This window comes from Aquarana catesbeiana, linkage group LG10 (genome assembly GCF_042186555.1).
Source record: "Aquarana catesbeiana isolate 2022-GZ linkage group LG10, ASM4218655v1, whole genome shotgun sequence".
In the NCBI taxonomy this organism is placed as follows: domain Eukaryota; kingdom Metazoa; phylum Chordata; class Amphibia; order Anura; family Ranidae; genus Aquarana; species Aquarana catesbeiana.
In genome coordinates, this window is record NC_133333.1 from 21,062,673 (window position 1) to 21,081,782 (window position 19,110).

The following is a 19,110-nucleotide window of genomic DNA, read 5'->3' on the forward strand; positions in this document are numbered from 1 at the left end:
GTGATCAAATACCACCAAAAGAAAGCTCTATTTGTGGGAAAAAAAAAGGATGTCAATTTTGTTTGAGAGCCACGTCGCACGACCACGCAATTGTCAGTTAAAGTGAAGCAGTGCCGAATTGCAAAAAGTGCTCTGGTCAGGAAGGGGCTAAAATCGGGGCTGAAGCGATTAAAAAACAAAACAAAAAAAAACAAGACTTTAAAGTGGAGTTCCAGCCTGGGGAAAAAATAGAATAAAAGTCAGCAGTTACAAATATTGTAGCTGCTGACTTTTAATATTAGGACCCTTACCTGTCCAGGGAGGCCGCTATGTCGGCACCCCAAGCTGATCTGTCTATCGGCTTCGGGTGCAGGCACCGGAATTGCAAGTAATAGAAACTGCCAGTGAAGTCTTCAGGCTTCACAGCCGGTTTCCTACTGTACATGCAGTTTGTGAATGGTCCCATTGTCTTCTGAGACACACACAGGTCCCAGAAGGCAAAGGGGGGGGGGAGATGGAGGGCACAAAAAAACGCAGAAGTAACGTACCTCACCGTGGCGGCATGAGATGGAAGAAAACATGCCAAAAAGGTATGAGAAAGAAAAATGTAAAAATTTGAAAACAGGGGGGGATGTGTTTTTTTGTTTCAAACAGAGATCAATTTTTGCCTGGAACTCTGCTTTAATATCGTTTTAAAGTGGAAAAATGTTGACAGTTGTCAATATTCATCGATAAGGGGGGCCTATCTGGTCTTGAAGGGTTGAAGTCATTTGGCATACTGTACAATGAGTGAGTGCAATTAAAAAAAGATTCAGTAGTGATAAGGGCTTGCATGGGTTTCATATTATTTTAGTTAATCCAATACAAATTCACTACTTTTCTCAAGTTAGGCATACACCAGTAGAATGTCATTCAAAAATTTTGTTTTTGCAACATTGTTTAAATTTTCCTAGAGTTAATGGGGACAATCTTTTTGAGTATAGTGAGTGTTAATGCGAAGGATGGAGACATTTTCTTGAGTCTTCTCTGAATGAATGAAATTCTAAGGCAGGCCATAAATTATGCAATTTTCTTTCCTTTCAAACAAGGGTTGAAGGAAAAAAAAATTGCTTGATTTCCCTATTAACGCAATGGGGTTGATTTACTAAAGGCAAATAGAATGTGCACTTTGCAAAGTGCTGTTGCTCCAGAGCTTAGTAAACGAGGTAAAGCTTCACTTTGCAAAGAATGCCCAATCACGTGCAAGGAAAATTTAAAAACAGCCTTTTCACTTGCATAAGATTGGATGATGGAATTCCGCAGAGCTTTTCCTCATTTACTAAGTTCTGGAGCAACTGCACTTGGCAAAGTGCACAGTCTATTTTCCTTTAGTAAATAAATCCCAGTCAGTGTTGATGGAGGAATGACTTCCGCAGTGCTATTGTGTTCTGCCGGTAGGGAACCTTCCCCACCAGCAGATTACAATGATTTCTGCTGGCAGCTATAGCCGCCGGCAGTGATCTGGTGAAAAACCCTGACAGGCTGGCTGTAATGAAGTCGATTGATTGATCCACTTCAGTACAACCAGCTTTCCCATAGATGGATCGAAATTTGGCTGGTTCCTGCTGAACCGGGCACATTTTGATCCATCTATGGTCAGCTTAACTCTGAAGGTGGTTCCCAAGCAGAAAAAAAATTGCAACTATTGTAATGCCCATATGTTTGGAAAACTCTTAATTTGGAAGTAGAACTTTGTCTATCACAAAGATTTACTTGTTTGCGCAAGCTATTATATATGCTATAGGAATGTATAAAATATAAAATAATTTCCAATAACATTTTGGTTGTAGTATATTGTGTGCTTTCAAGTAGATTGAAGCACATTTTAATACATTCATAATATCCGGTATTTTGAAGTGTTAGAGTGCAACATAATGCCATGGCAATCAAACTAAAACTGAGCATTTGTTGAGTCCATGATGGTACCATCGAATGCACTGAAAAACTATTTTCCTGAATTTTCATTTAAACATTTGAACAAAATTCCACTGGATTATGGCCTGCTTTTTTTTTTATAATATTTATTAAGGGTTTTGTAATTTTACATACAAAAAAATCACATAAAAAACAAACATAAACATGAAATGTTCATGTCTCAAAAGGACAACTACCCAAAGAACATTACAGTTGTCCTTACATAGTGCAGTTTTTTTTTCCTCAAACTATTTCAAGAGACTAACTTAGTAATAAGTACCATGAAATCAGTGCTTGGAATAATGCTACAGATCTTGGATTTAATCAAATAAATAATACATACTGTTAACCCCCCCCCGCCCACTCGCTTGCCAGCCAGCCCTCCAGCCCCGCACTTACACCATCCAGGTTGTGGGGGCGGCTTCCCCTGGCTTCCCGGCTTCTCCTCCCAGTCAATCGGCTCACTTCTCCTCCCGGCCAATCTGGTCTTAGGACCCGCTTCCTGTCCTGATTGGCCAGGAGGAGAAGCAGGAAGACAATCGCGATCCCAACATTTGCTAATGTCACAAGTGGGTGGGCTCGGGGCGCAGTGCTCTGCGCCGCAACACCCAACCTTTTTTAAGCCAATTAGAGCCTCAGGCTCTAATCATGTGCTTCTAAAAAAAAAAAAAACTCATAGAAATCCATGCGTCCGGCACCCCACATGGAGATTAGGGGCTGGCACGTGGAGATTAGGGGGCAATGCCTCTGCTCCCCTTATGGACCAGCCGCCGCTGATAGATACATTCTTACTTCTAATGCCGCGTACACACGATCGGACTTTCCGACAACAAAACCGTGGACTTTTGGCTCAAACTTGTCTTGCATACACACGGTCACACAAATGTTGGCCAACAATTAAGCAACGTAGTGATGTACTACATGGTTTTTCAGCTGTTTAGCGCCTCCCTTTGGGCTCCTTCTGCTAATTTCATGTTAGTAGAAGTTTGGTGAGTGTCGATTTGCACTTTTCTTTTTGCGTCTTTCATTTATCGCTTTTCAGTTCGTTTGTGAACGGCCGTTCTTCAACCAGCCATGTTGCGGAATCGGAGGAGATAACGTGTTATTTATTATTGGCATTGGAGTAATTGCTTTGACATTATTTTTTTGATTGAATAATAATGATTTGATTTGGTATATTTTCTATATTTTTGGATGCATAGAATGCACTTTTTGGTTAAGTTCTATTGGCAGATAGCATGTCTAGTTTATTATTATTTTTTTTTAATGCACAATAAAAAAAATAGTGTAGAATAATACTTGGCTGTGTGTTTTACTTCAAATGACAGTTTGGGAGTCGGCAGTTACATTTTATGAAATACAATGTAAAATTGACAAGGGACACCAACATAGTTTTATCTTTGATCTTAAAAACTACGGAAAAATGGTGCTGTGGTAACTTGCCCAAAAAAAATTAAAATAAAGCATAATAATATTATTCTTGATATCACTAGAAAAAAAAAAGCCTTTGAAAATTCGTTTGCCATAACTCCATCAGTATCACCAGCAAAGCAGCTTCATTATTATCCCATTAAAGAAGAAGAGAATTGTGCGCTGCATTTCAAGATTTCATAATTTGCTACGTCACGAATGTTAATTCTCCATTACGAACGCTAGTTTACAAGACCGATCGCTTCTGCTTCTGAGCATGCGTGGACTTTTGTCCGACGGACTTGTGTACACACGAACACGATCAGACAATCTGACAACAAACATTTAGTGGTGGAAAATTTGAGAACCTGCTGGCCAACATTTGTTGGAGGAAAGTCCGACAACAATTGTCCGATGGAGCGTACACACGGTCGGACTTTCCGCCAACAAGCTCACATCCAACATTTCCTGTTGGAAATTCCGATCGTGTGTACGGGGCATTACAGTCCAATACATAGTAAGGTATAACAAATGTATGCCAAAAAAAAGAAAAAAGCAAACAACACTCAGCAATTTGAGGTTTAAAACCAACCCACTGCAAACAGTGGCCTGCTTTAGACTAAAGAATTTCTGAAGAATTCTATATATTGTCTATATACTGTATATGTCTAAATTGGTAAAGAATGACATAGAACAGCCATAGAAGTTCATAACTTTTAAAGTGAAACTAGGAGGGAAAAATACAGATAAGACAGTATGGCAGTTTTTGTTTTCTGAATCTTCTGAATATGACCCGTTGCTCCCACCATAGATCCATGTTTTTTTCCTTTAACTGGCCGATTTGACCAGCAACAGTAACAGTTACAGAGATTATGTGAGAACATTTAACACTATTGGGGCACCTAAAATGACTAGCTTTTATAATAATAATAATAATCATCATCATCAGATAAATATAATAATAATAATAGTAATAAAAAGAAAAACATGTTAATGCAACTGCCCAAAAAGTTTTAGTTGCATGCTGGAGTTAAGCTAGTTTAGGTACCACCATGGCCAAAGGGAGACAACACTCCTGTGTATTTCACTGCAAAAAATGAACAGCTTTGTCACTTTGTTAAAGAAAGTGAAAAAAAAAAAATAGACCTCCTGGGGGACTTAGAAAATCAAAACTGCCGTGTTGATGTTCCTGAAGAAGGCATCATTTACAGCATGTCGTTTTTGATTTTGGATAAAGTTCTACTTCAACTTTCACAAAGCTAACGCACCAGTATAGGGATCCTTTCAGTTTTCAATGTTTCAGCTGAGATCAATGAGATGTGAAAATTACAGTCACATGAATTAAATAAAAAATCTTATATATAAGTGTTCAATTTTTGTGAATTGAGCCCAAAATATTATTTAAAAGAATACTTACAAGGAGCTGTGAGAGCCGACAGTAGGCACAGGATCCCTAATAGAAACATCGTGCAATTTGTTTTTTCTCAGTATCTTGAAAGAGTTACCTTGATCTTAACCTCATTCCAGCAGACTAAAGAGGATCATTAGAGCTGAGTGAAGACACTTACTAGGAATGCGAACCTTCAGGTAAAGGTAGATGTATGTAGGAGTGGCATGCTGTCCCTTTTGAAGCGCCTTAGGGTCTTTTACTACATTTCAAAAAAAGGAGTGCTGACCTTCCTACAGTAAGGCAACACCTAATATGTTTTCAGTAATGTCATAGACTAGGAAGACCTGTCACTGAAATATTGCTCTGCAAGAACGTCATAAAGTTTCCAATACTTAACAATAGGGATGAGCCAGCGGTTTGAGTCAAACGTAAGTTCGACTTGAACATTGGGTGTTCGCTTGTTCTGAAACACACCGAACATATGGGGCGTTTGCGGAAAATTCGAGCGCCGTGGAACTCCTCATAATGCACTGCGAGATGACAGTGCATTGCTGTATAATGATAGGCCAAAGCATGTACCTGACCTGCATGCTTTGGCCAATCCCAGCGCGCTCTGCTGAGAGAGCCATAATTGACCAAAAGCAGGGTGCCTTTGGCCAATCATGGCTCAGGGGGACTAAGTCCACGGCCGTGTGTAGTGTTGTTGGCGTGGACAGAGAGATAGCTTGAGTTAGATTAAGCAGGCAGATTATTCAGTTAGTGGCAGTGTATATATATATATATATATATACAGTCAGTTTAGTAGTTTAGTGTGTAAATATATATATATATATATATATATATATATATATATATATATATATACTCTGCATCCAGTGTAGCCTATATCTACAGTGCATTCTGTGGTGTACAGTTGCTAATACAGTGCAGGTGGTGTTCACAGTATCTAATACAGTTTCTCATAGACGTCAGGCAGTGTATTAATATATATATATATATATATATATATATACATAGTGGGGGCAGAAAGTATTCAGACCCCCTTAAATTTTTCACTCTTTGTTATATTGCAGCCATTTGCTAAAATCATTTAAGTTCATTTTTTTCCTCATTAATGTACACACAGCACCCCATATTGACAAAAAAACACAGAATTGTTGACATTTTTGCAGATTTATTAAAAAATAAAAACTGAAATATCACATGGTCCTAAGTATTCAGACCCTTTGCTGTGACACTCATATATTCAACTCCGGTGCTGTCCATTTCTTCTGATCATCCTTGAGATGGTTCTACACCTTCATTTGAGTCCAGCTGTGTTTGATTATACTGATTGGACTTGATTAGGTAAGCCACACACCTGTTTATATAAGACCTTACAGCTCACAGTGCATGTCAGAGCAAATGAGAATCAGAAAGTTTCTTTTTGTTTGATTGCACGAACGGAATTGAATTATTGGAGCTAGATACCAGGGGATCACCAAGAATTTATTGAGCCAATTTAAGGTGGAATTGGAACATAGGTTGTACTCTATCCATTAAGGGAGATAATCATTTTGCCAGCGATTTCTCTACTTTGTTTATGTTCCACACCAGCTGTTCATATCTAAAATGTAATGTATGGACTTGATATCTATATCCATTTAGGAATACCATATGAATGTCTATATGAATTACCATCTGCATTATATAAGCTTAGCAGTAGTATAAGCAATTTCAAGTATTATTTATTATTTATGTACTTATCATTTTAGCACAGAGCTAGCAGCGTATTTAGCGCACTATCTTATTTCACATATTAACTCCCTTTTAAGTGGCATCGGAACACTACGATAGAGGTGCGGCTTTATACATATTACGTTTATTATTTTGTTGATGTAGAAGTGCACTTGAATTAGTAACACACAACAATTTTTTGAATATTAATTTTTTGAATAATAATTTTTTTTTTTTGATTTTTGAATCACCACATTTTTGAATCACCAGAATTTTTGAATCACCGTATCACCTAGTATCAGAATTCCATTAGCGCTTTAGTTTATTATCATTTTAAATATCAAGGGTCAGGGTTGAAGATTTAGAGTGAAAGAAGTGTCTTACCTGCATATAGAAATGGAAGAAATAGGAAGGTATATTGAATTTCTCACATAAAGTGTTGAAGGTATGCAATCTCCACGTGATGGGATGAACTATGTTTCGGAGCTGAAAGAGAGTTGCGGTAAGCCATGGGAAGACCCAACCCAAGCTATCTGGCATGAGTGGGTTAAATAGCACATTAACAAGAGGAGAACATGGCGAAGCGAGGGAGAGGGATAGCACTTCTAGTCACTGGAACACACACACCGGCTTGGTCAGAGCGGCTTGCAGGATTAACAAAGCCAGGCTGTTTATGTTGGCGCTGACCATAGAACCATAAAATGTAAGTGCAAAATCGCTTTTCATCTTTGTTTCAGAGAAAATTGAGTACTGTCCGTGATACTTTTTTTATTTGCACTAACATACAATTTTTCAGGACAAGCTTTCGGGGTATGTCCCCTTCTTCAAGGTCCAAGCAGTACTGATTCACAAATTTTTAAGCAGAATGTTAAAGAAGAAAAAAAAAAAAAAGAGAAAACCAAAACACATACAAATCAATGGTAATAAAGATAGCAGCAGAGTTAGTGAGATAAGACAGAGGGAGAGATAGATGGGAATGTGGGGGGGGGGGGGGAAGCTAGTCACAGAGCGGTCGTAAAACTTTAGCATAATGTGTAAGGAAACCAATATCTAAATTCAGGCCATTATTCTTCGTGTCAAAAAGAAGTATCATTCTTAGTTCAAACGTTTTCCTTTCCTGGATAGTTCTGAAATTCCCTTTAAGAACTAAGACATTGAGGTCTTCTATAGTGTGGTCCGATTGTGAGAAATGATGTCCTACAGGTGTGCATAAACTGTCTTCTTTATGTTCTTTGATGGTATGTCTGTGCAAATTCATCCTCGCTTGCAACTTCTGTCCTGTTTCACCAACATAAGATCCTTTGCTGCACCTTTTGCATTGGATGAGGTACACAACATTACTTGAGGTACAGCTGTAAGATCCCATGATATTGAAGGTCCCATTTGTGTTTGTAACACTTTTGGATAGATTTATCTGGTTGCATAGTTTGCAGCGTTTTTTATTGCAGGGTTTGCTTCCATTATTTGTGACTTCATAATCAGAGTGAAGTTTCCTGCTGATTAGTTTGTGTCTGAGGTTGGGTGGTTGTCTGAAAGCCAATAATGGGGGTTGTTGGAATATTCCTTTCAGAGTTTCATCCTCTGTTATAATGGGTTGTAAATCTTTGATTATCTTTTTGATCCCTTCAAGTGCTGGGTTCTATGTGGTGACTAGAGGTACTCGGTTATTTCTTTTTTTCTCTGTGTATTGGAGGAGATTTTCTCTTCGGGTTTTCAAGGCTGTGTTTATGTCTTCTGGGTCTTAACAAATTCGGTGGTATCTGATGGCCTGGCTGTGTATGATGGCCCGTTTGGTGTGTTGGGGGTGAAAACTGGAACTATGAAGATAGCTGCATCGGTCAGTCGGTTTTCTGTATATTGACGTGTGTAGCTTGTCATCCCTGATGTATACTGTAGTGTCCAGGAAGTTGACATGTGTGTTCGAATAGTCCATTTTTAGTTTTATAGATGGGTGAAAAGTGTTGATCAATGAGAAGAATTGGTTTAGATTTTCTTCACCTTCAGTCCATATCATGAATATATCATCAATATAGCGATAATATCTGTATGGCTTTTGTTGTATGCTGTTCAGAAATTTGTCCTTCAGGTCAGCCATAAATAAATTTGCATATTGGGGTGTCATTTTTCTTCCCATAGCAGTACCCATACACTGGAGATAGATGTCATTATTGAAAGTGAAGTAGTTGTGTGTAAGAATGAATTCAATGAGCCGTGTCACATCCTCAGCCGTGTATTTGTGGTCTGGTGAGGATGATAGGAATCTGTGACATGCCGCCAACCCATCCTTGTGAGGGATGTTACTGTACAGAGATTCTACATCCATAGTGACTAGAAGTGTATTAGGTGGTAATTGTTGTATATTGTTAAGCTTGTTCAGAAAATCAGTGGTGTCTTGCAGGAAACTTGCAGTGTTCATGACTAAAGGTTTTAACATGTTTTCTACAAGGCCTGAGATATGTTCGGTAAGTGTATTCATACCTGTTATAATGGGTCTGCCTGGATTTCCTGGCTTGTGGATCTTGGGCAGCATGTAGAAGTCTCCAATTTCTGGATTATCCGGAATCGCATTGATGAGTTCTGAATGTAGGTGGCTTGGTATTGTCGCAATGAGATCTTTTAATTGCCGAGTAAAATCCTGGGTCGGATTATAATCCAGTCTTTTGTAGTAAGTAGTATTTGCCAGCTGCCTCTGGCCCTCTTGTATATATTTGTCTGTATCCATCACAACGACTGCTCCCCCTTTATCTGCTGGTTTGATGGTTATGGCCTGATTATTGCGCAGATCATGTACAGCTCTACGCTCCAGTGGTGAAAGGTTGTATAATATTTTCTTTTGCTGGGTGGATATCAGGGATGTAACTCGCAGCCTGAAGCTGTCAATATAGGTATCCAGTTTGGGGCTGCGTCCTTGTGGAGGTGTGAAGTTGCTGTTCTTTTTCCTTTTGTAATCTCCTATTGTCCTAGGATTCCTTTCCTTACTGTCAAAGTATTCTTTGAGCCTTAGTCTCCTAAAGAATTCCTCCATATCTGACCATACCTGTAATTTATCCAATTTGGTGGTTGGGCAGAATGTGAGGCCTTTGGAGAGGACTGTTGTTTCTGGTGTGGTAAGTTGATGATTTGACAAATTTATGATTCCGAGTTCCTCTGTTATATCCACATTTTCTGTAAAGTCAGCATTTACACAAGGGATACCTTGGGATTCTGGATTGGCTTCCAAGTTGCTGATAGCAGGAGTTATAGAAGTTGTGTTTGTTTTGTGTTGTTTAGGTTGTATCCAAAAGGTCTGCTCTTGGTGTAGCTTTTGGAGTTTTTTTTGCTTCCTGTTCATGGCAAGTTTTTGCAGTTGTCTTTGTAAGGTTTCAATTTCATTCTTAATTTGGTTGATGCTTGTGGGGTCCAATGGTGTTGAGGCTTCAAACACCAACTGCTTTTGTTTCCGGATTGTTTCCCTTTTACCATAGAGTTTATGAATGAGGTTGTTCCTTAACCTTTCGCTGGTACGTCTGCAGAGTCCTTCTGCATAAGGAGAGTTCAGTGTATTTGCACAAGGATTTTTAATCCGGAGACCCTGTGGTATGAGATTCCTCTTTTTGCATCTTGAGAGAAAGAAGATGTCGCTGTTGACCTGTGTTTCCTTTGTGATCAGGTTGGTTAACTGCTTCTTTATGCGGCTATATGCAGTATCTTCCATCATACTTGATTTGATTGTAGCCGTATTAGTGCAATTGTGACAGAGAAAATTGAGTACTGTCCGTGATACTTTTTTTATTAATATGTGACGACCGCGGGTGTCAGATCCCTGCCCTCCTCGCTAACTTGCGACAAAGGACCGGCCAACCTCACACCACGCTGTCACTTACGTAACAATGCCACTCTCAGCTGCGCCCAGCACAAAGATTTTCCAGCTTGCAGGACCACAATCTAGGTGCGAGCAGCCTGAGAGTGATCGTCACTGGGCTAATTACACAATTAACCCTTTAACTGCCACCACCCCCGTTTAAAAGACCGAGCCGGGGGAGACTCGTAATTTTGCAATACCAATTATAATTTTAGAATAAGCGTCTGCCACACACACTGTCACCACAGACAGGTCTGCTCAGAGTCTTACTCTACAACAGTAGCGCCCTTCAAGAGGCAGGTTCGTTTATAGCTTGCATTCAGAGCTTTAGAGACAAGGTTAACACTTTTCAACATAAGGGTTTATTATGAAAAGGTCAAAGTTGATGCAAATAAAATATTTACAGAAAAAGATGTTTCAAAAGATAAAGACAATATACAGCCACAAAGCAATAAGATAGAATTGGGAAGGAAGAATACTTGCAATTAATGTCCGAGGGTTGATCAGAGTTCGATCGATGAGCTAGGTAATCGGTTCTCGACTTGGCAGATGTTTCTTCTTGGATGGTAAAAGGAGAACTTTGTTTCAATATTTTAATAAACGTTATTACACTATCCTGGATCATTATATTTTTTCTGGGTCTCGACTGCTGGGGAAAGAGAACGAGTATTTGAAAGGACAGTGGCTAGGTGTATTACTAGAAGGAATCACATGTGTGGATCATCATGATTGCGACTTGAGAACGGGTGATACCCTAGGCCAGTGATGGTGAACCTTGGCACTCCAGATGCTTTGGAACTACATTTCCCATGATGCTCAACTACACTGCAGAATGCATGCGCATCATGGGAAATGTAGTTCCAAAACATCAGGGGTGCCAAGGTTCGCCATCACTGCCCTAAGATATCAAAGGCATATTTATTATATATGGTTGGTAAGTGTGCATTTTGTACACACAGTGGTGGAGCACTAATTGAAGGAGTTTCTAAGGCACTTTAATACCAGAAGGCACAGTGGTTGGAGCTTACAGCAAGGACTACTCTGTTTTATGGACTTTGTAATGTGTTTTTTTTTATTTTTAATAATTGTTTTCCAAAAAGTTTTCATCATTCACTTTTACTGGATTTAGGCTTATATACATCATATACGCACATATCATATTTGAAGAGATGAAGGTTGTGTGGTAGGGCCTTTCTTTTTGCCTATTTTTCAGGATCAACATATAGGTAATCTTTTCCCTTAGATGAGGTATTAGTGCTGTCGCTATTGCAGATTTTTATTTAGTATTCGGCTCGGCACATGTGGGATAATGCACTAGGCTGGTGCATCCTCTTTTCTTTTTATCTTTCTAGCCACATTTTTTTTTTTACCCACAACATTAAGGTGCATTGATAAGAACCAATATTATTGTTGATTCTGTTGTTTTTTTTTTTTTTTTTTTTTTTTATCAGTGTTCCAAAACTGTAAATCGTTTAAAGATCCAGTCCCTGCCCCTATGCAGTTGTGATTGGTTGGGTAGCTTGCTAATGTTTGAAGACCACTCCTCCCTCTATGTACATGTCACATTGAAGAGTGCAGCATACCTAAAGTGCTGAGGAGAAGGAATTTCATCTACCATGTAGTCTACACCCTTCTAGTGCATAAAACTCTCACTGAAGGTTCTGGGCAGGGTACATCAGGAATTAAAATAAACATGTGGCCTGGGTATGGACATTCAACACTCTACCTTACAAGCAGAAGAACGGGGGTGAGTGGGACTTTAAATGAGAGGTGTAGCTCAGATAGGGTAAACCAAAATATATGGTGTATGCTAATAGAAAAAAAAAAAGGACGGGTAACAGTATTTTTGAGAGCTGGTTTTATCAATATGTGGACCAAAGAAATATTTGGAGTTGCATTTCAAATAAAATGGTATACAACAGATATGGCTATATTGAAGAATGCTGCATCAACAGTATATACATGAGAAACAACACAAAATATTAAAATGCAATAAAACGTATAGAAACGTATAATGGTGTATCAACAGACTCGATGCGTTTCGTGTTCTAAAATCCACTTCCTCAGGAGCAGATGCATGCGTCTCCTCGTGTTTCCCATATTCAGTGCATCGGTCAGCATGTGGTCCTGTCAAATGGGGGGGGCCAAAGATCGTCTATGACGGGAGCTGAGGGAGTACTGTCCATGGGCATAAATGGGTAGACTTGGAAAGGTATTGGGACTCTCCATGTTGGGGGGGTATGTGCGTATATATATATATATATATATATATATATATATATATATATATATATATATATATATATATATATATATATATATATATATATATATAGTGATCCAATTTGGAATTTCATGTTGAATAATACACCATGGATCCAGGTGTAGAGTAGCCCCGCTAGCCAAAGGAAAACGTTTTTTTATTTATTTACTAATTAGGTGACTTCTTAAGGCAATTGTATCCACTAGATATTAGTTAGGGGGTATCAGAGTAAAGGGGGGCTGAATACAAATGCACGCCACACTTTTCAAATGTTGAAAACCATTTATCATTTTCCTTCCACTTCACAATTATGTGCCACTTTGTGTTGGTCTATCCCATAAAATCCCAATAAAATACATTTACATTTTTCGGTTGTAACATGACGCAATGTGGACAATTTCAAGGGGTATGAATACTTTTCCAAGGCACTGTAAAATATTATATCTGGCTTACTTCAAAACTGAACTGGCTAATGCTCAATGATCTCTCAGCAGTCCTAAATGATTAAAAAGATAGTTTCTGGAAAGTCTGGGCTTATATATATATACACCCACTAAAAATATTTTCAAGATTTTTTTTTTTTTCAAATCTTGAAAAAAAATCTTCAAATCCCATACCCACCCTTTTTTTACTTCCTTCTTTTCAAAGCCAATTAATTATTATAATACGTTTGTAGCCTTTTGTAACATTTATATAATATTTTTTTCCTTGTATGTGTACCTGCATCCTCTGTACAGTATTTTAAATTAAAATCTTAATAAAAAGGATTTGAAAACAAAATGATATTTTAGTGAATAAAAGTGTGAAAAACAGAGCTTGTACATTCTCACACGTACAACCATGCTGGATCATTAAATATATTTTAAAAATAGCAATCAGATGCTTTTTATTTCCAAAAAACAACGCAAGTCTTCTTAAAATGTGGAAAGATAGAGGTTGTCAATTTCAAACAAAAGAGGAGTGTAGCAGGTGTGTCAGTTATTGTTTGTCCTTCTATAGAAAGAGGTGGTACAACCAGTAGAAGTCACATCCCTGTGTACATTTCTGAAGAACTGAAGAATGTAATTCTAAAATCAGTATTTAGTTTTGACATTTAATAAATGCAAGATTAAACATCTACATAGAAATACGGGGTAAGCAATAACGTTGTACTGCACCATGTTTATATGCTGCCTCCAATTTCCTGCACACTCCCCAAAATTCTACCTCGAGATTTTTGTTCTTTTTTACCTATAGGGGGATTATTAACAGCTTGTTTACTAGTGTTGACCTCAGTATTAGTGTTGTGAAGGGTCCCCAATTTTGTATTTTTAAAAAGTTTATAAAATGCATCAACAGATTTATTTAGTCTATTACTAGGGCTGAGGTCAATTCATTTGGAAAAACCCACGGTGAACAATTGAGTAAAATAACAAAACGCCATATATTTCCGAGGTGTGGCAATTTAACTCCTGGAATGGACTGTGAAAAAAAAACCCAAAAAAACAAACACCTTTGCATTCTTCAAAAGATCGGTTAAAATTTGAAGACAACGTTCTTTCTGATTTTTTTTTTTTTTTTATTGATTTTCAATTTTTAGACAAAACATACAAAAATACAAAAATACATAAAACACTTGTAGAATTGGATATTCTAATATATTAAGGAAACAAACAGTATATCAATGTACTCCATCTTACTGAATTTACCTTTTCTACTTTTTTTTTTTTTTTTTTTATAAATTCTTTATTTTTCATGGGTTTCACAATACAATTCATTACACTCATACAGTGTCAGCTTAATACATCTTAAGTATATCTGTCCATCTGCATATTTTGTTTACTTTCTTTTTTATCTATCTTTATTATTTCTGTTATTTCCCCTTTTGGGTTCAGCCTCAAAACAATATTTTAAGTACACATTTAAACATGAAACCCACTTTTATTATTAAGAGATACATAATGTTACCTTAACTGCTTCAGCCCCGGAAGATTTTACCCCCTTCCTGACCAGAGCACTTTTTGCGAATCGGCACTGCGTCGATTTAACTGACAGTTGCGCGGTCGTGCGACGTTGCACCAAAAAAAAATTGACGTCCTTCTTTTTCCCACAAACAGAGCTTTCTTTTGGTGGTATTTGATCACCTCTGCATTTTTTTTTGCGCGCTATAAACAAAAAAATAGCGACAATTTTGAAAAAAAACAATATTTTTTACTTTTTGCTAAAATAAATATCCCCAAAAAATATATAAAAAAACTATTTTTTTTCCTCAGTTTAGGCCGATATGTATTCTACATATTTTTGGTAAAAAAAAATAAATATAAGTGTATATTGATTGGTTTGTGCAAAAGTTATAGCGTCTACAAAATAGAGAATAGATTTATGGCATTTTTATTATTATTTTTTTTTTATCAGTAATGGCAGCGATCTGTGATTTTTATCATGACTGCGACATTATGGCAGACACATTGGACACTTTTGACACTATTTTGGGACCATTGTCATTTATACAGCGATCAGTGCTATAAAAATGCACTGACTACTGTGTAAATGACACTGGCAGGGAAGGGGTTAAACACTAGGGGGCGATCAAGGGGTTAAGTGTGTCCTAGGGAGTGATTCTAACTGTGGGGGGGATGGGCTACTACTGACATGACAGTGATCACTGCTCCCAATGACAGGGAGCAGTAGATCCCTGTCATGTCACTAGGCAGAACGGGGAAATGCCTTGTTTACATAGGCATCTCCCTATTCTGTGGCTCCGTGACACGATCGCGGGCCCCCGGCGGACCTGTGGGCATGGTCACGCTGTACGCGGCGGGGAGGGGGGGCTGCTAGCCTTGCCAATTAAAGGGGACATAGAGGTATGCCCATCACTGCCATTGTGCCAACGTATATCGGCGTGCAGCGGTCGGCAAGTGGTTAAATCCCTATGTTGTACATACAGTTTATCCCGCCCCCAAGGAACCTACTATTTCCATACCCATTGATTCTGTTTCTTTATGTCTATAAAAACATATCTTCATAAATTTAGACTACAATGTATTCTGTTACATGTCTTTGGAAAAAAAAAATCCCATTAAGTGTATATTGACTGGTTTGTGTGAAAGTTATAATGCCTATAAACTATGGGATATATACTGGTATTTTTTTTTATATATCAGTAATGCCAGTGATTAGGGATGAGCTTCGTGTTCGAGTCGAACCCATGTTCGACTCGAACATCGGCTGTTCGATCGTTCGCCGAATTGCGAACGTTATGGGCCGTTCGCGCTAAATTCGTGTGGCGCGTCACGGCCCATAATTCACTGCGGCATCGCAGTGCATTGCTGGCTGATGATTGGCCAAGCATGCACTATGACCCGCATGCTTGGCCAATCACAGCGCTGTCAGTAGAGAGAGCTGTAATTGGCCAAAGCCAGGGTGGCTTTGGCCAATTATGGCTCAGGGGATTTAGTACACACCCCACACTATATAAGGCCGCCTGCACGGCGGCCCTGTGTAGTGTGTGTTCCGGTGTGCTGAGAGATAGAGAGAGAGAGAGACAGTGTCATTTGATTTGAGTTAGATAGATTAGGCAGAACAGTCAGTCAGTTAGCTGCACTTACAGTGTATTGTGTATATATATGCATCCCAGGTGTTGCATATATATATATACACTGTATTCAGTTTAGCTAGATCTGTTCCTGTTATCTTCTATCTAGACTATTTACATTTAATGCAGTGCGTCCTGCTCACAGTGTTCAGCTAGATCCGTTCCTGTTAAATTCCTACTGACCGGCAGGCTTGTCTGGTTACAGTATATAAAGCTACCTGAAGAAAATTACAGGTGTTCTATTTGATCCTATTAGTACCACGGTCAGGCAGCTAGACTATTTACATTTAGTACAGTGCGTCCTGCTCACAGTGTTCAGCTAGATCCGTTCCTGTTATCTTCCTACTGACAGGCAGGCTTGTCTGGTTACAGTATATAAAGCTACCTGAAGAAAATTACAGGTGTTCTATTTGATCCTATTAGTACCACGGTCAGGCAGCTAGACTATTTACATTTAGTACAGTGCGTCCTGCTCACAGTGTACAGCTAGATCCGTTCCTGTTATCTTCCTACTGACAGGCAGGCTTGTCTGGTTACAGTATATAAAGCTACCTGAAGAAAATTACAGGTGTTCTATTTGATCCTATTAGTACCACGGTCAGGCAGCTAGACTATTTACATTTAGTACAGTGCGTCCTGCTCACAGTGTACAGCTAGATCCGTTCCTGTTATCTTCCTACTGACAGGCAGGCTTGTCTGGTTACAGTATATAAAGCTACCTGAAGAAAATTACAGGTGTTCTATTTGATCCTATTAGTACCACGGTCAGGCAGCTAGACTATTTACATTTAGTACAGTGCGTCCTGCTCACAGTGTACAGCTAGATCCGTTCCTGTTATCTTCCTAATGACAGGCAGGCTTGTCTGGTTACAGTATATAAAGCTACCTGAAGAAAATTACAGGTGTTCTATTTGATCCTATTAGTACCACGGTCAGGCAGCTAGACTATTTACATTTAGTACAGTGCGTCCTGCTCACAGTGTTCAGCTAGATCCGTTCCTCTTATCTTCCTACTGACAGGCAGGCTTGTCTGGTTACAGTATATAAAGCTACTTGAAGAAAATTACAGGTGTTCTATCCCAGCTTAGTGCAGCTACAGGCCATTAGTATGTCTGGAAGGCCAAGAAGGAGAGGCAGACAGTCACAAGCCAATAAGAGAGGGCAAGCAGGCTCTGTGTCTAGTGCTGGTCGTGGAGACGGTGCATCCTCATCAGCACGTGGCCATGGGACACGCTTGGCCTTTTTTTCGGCAGCTGGCCATGTTGAGCCGCAACATGCGAAAGACTTGGTCGAGTGGATGACCAAGCCGTCCTCATCCTCCTCATCCTCTCTCACCCATGCCCAGGGTGCTTTGTCTGGCAAAGCAGCGGCCTCTTCCCTCAGCTCAATGTCATCAGTGACTCCTTCCCTAGCTCCACCATGTCCTCATGAGGATTCCCTCGAACTGTTTGACCACAGTGTTGGGTACATGCTCCAGGAGGATGCCCAGCGTTTGGAAGGCTCTGATGACGATACTGAGCTCGATGAAGGCAGTAACATGAGCGCGGACAGAGGGGGTGCCCAAGAAGGACAGCAATCTGGCAGTCATGCTCCCCCTGCTGCAGCATACTGCCAGGTTTGCTCCAGTGATGAGGAGGGAGGGGATGATGAGGTCACTGACTCAACGTGGGTGCCTGATAGGAGAGAGGAGGAGGAGGAGGAGGAGGAGGAGGAGGAGGAGGAGGCGGCAGCACATCACCAACGAGGCAGGATGCCCTCCAGGGGCCAGCCTAAGGGCAGCACATTGACTGCATCACACCCCAAAGCTCCACATGTGCAGGGCGCTGCAGTCTCTGCGCGTTATTCAAAAAGTTCTTTGGTGTGGGCCTTTTTTGAGACGAGTGCATCAGATCGCACCGCTGCTATTTGCAACATATGTCTCAAGCGTATCTCGCGTGGCCAAAATATCTCCCGCTTGGGTACCACATGCTTGACCAGACATATGTTGACCTGCCATGCAGTTCGTTGGCAAGCGTATCTAAAAGACCCACACCAAAGAACAAAGAGGATCTCTCCTTGCTCCTCATCAGCTGAGATTTCCAACCCCACTAGACCTTCAGTCCTCTCTGAGACCTGCAGTGAGAGGAATGAAGGTGTAGAATTAGGTGTGTCACAGCCAAGTACTTGTGGGCAATCTGCTTTTGGTACACCGACGTCAGATTGTACCAGGCAAATTTCCCTGCCCCAGCTGCTGCACCGCCGAAAGAAGTTTGCTCCCAGCCATCCACATGCCCAGCGGTTGAATGCTAGCTTGGCAAAATTGCTAGCACTTCAACTGCTGCCTTTTCAGTTGGTAGACTCTGCCCCCTTCCGTGAGTTTGTGGAATGTGCGGTTCCTCAGTGGCAGGTACCCAAACGCCACTTTTTCTCACGGAAGGCGATTCCGGCTCTCTACCGGCATGTGGAAGGCAATGTCCATGCCTCGCTGGACAGGGCGGTCAGCGGTAAGGTGCATATTACCGCTGACTCATGGTCCAGCAGGCATGGACAGGGACGTTACCTAAGTTTCACGGCGCATTGGGTGACTCTGCTGGCAGCTGGGAAGGATGCAGGACAAGGTGCAGTAGTGTTGGAGGTTGTTCCGCCACCACGCCTCCAAAATGCTGATTGTGACACACCTCTCTCCTCCACCCCCTCCTCTTCTTCTTCCTCCATGGCCTCTTCCTCGGAACCAGCGGTGCTCCGTAGGCGTTCAAGGGGCTACGCAAGTACGCAGGCCAAAAGATGCCATGCGGTGCTTGAGCTGGTGTGCTTGGGGGACAGGAGCCACACTGGGGCAGAGGTTCTGTCAGCTCTGCAGGGGCAGGTTCAGAGGTGGTTGACGCCACGCCAACTTAAGGCAGGAATGGTGGTTTGCGACAATGGCACCAACCTCCTCTCTGCCCTCCGACAGGGACAAATGACCCATGTGCCCTGTTTGGCTCACGTCCTTAACTTGGTGGTGC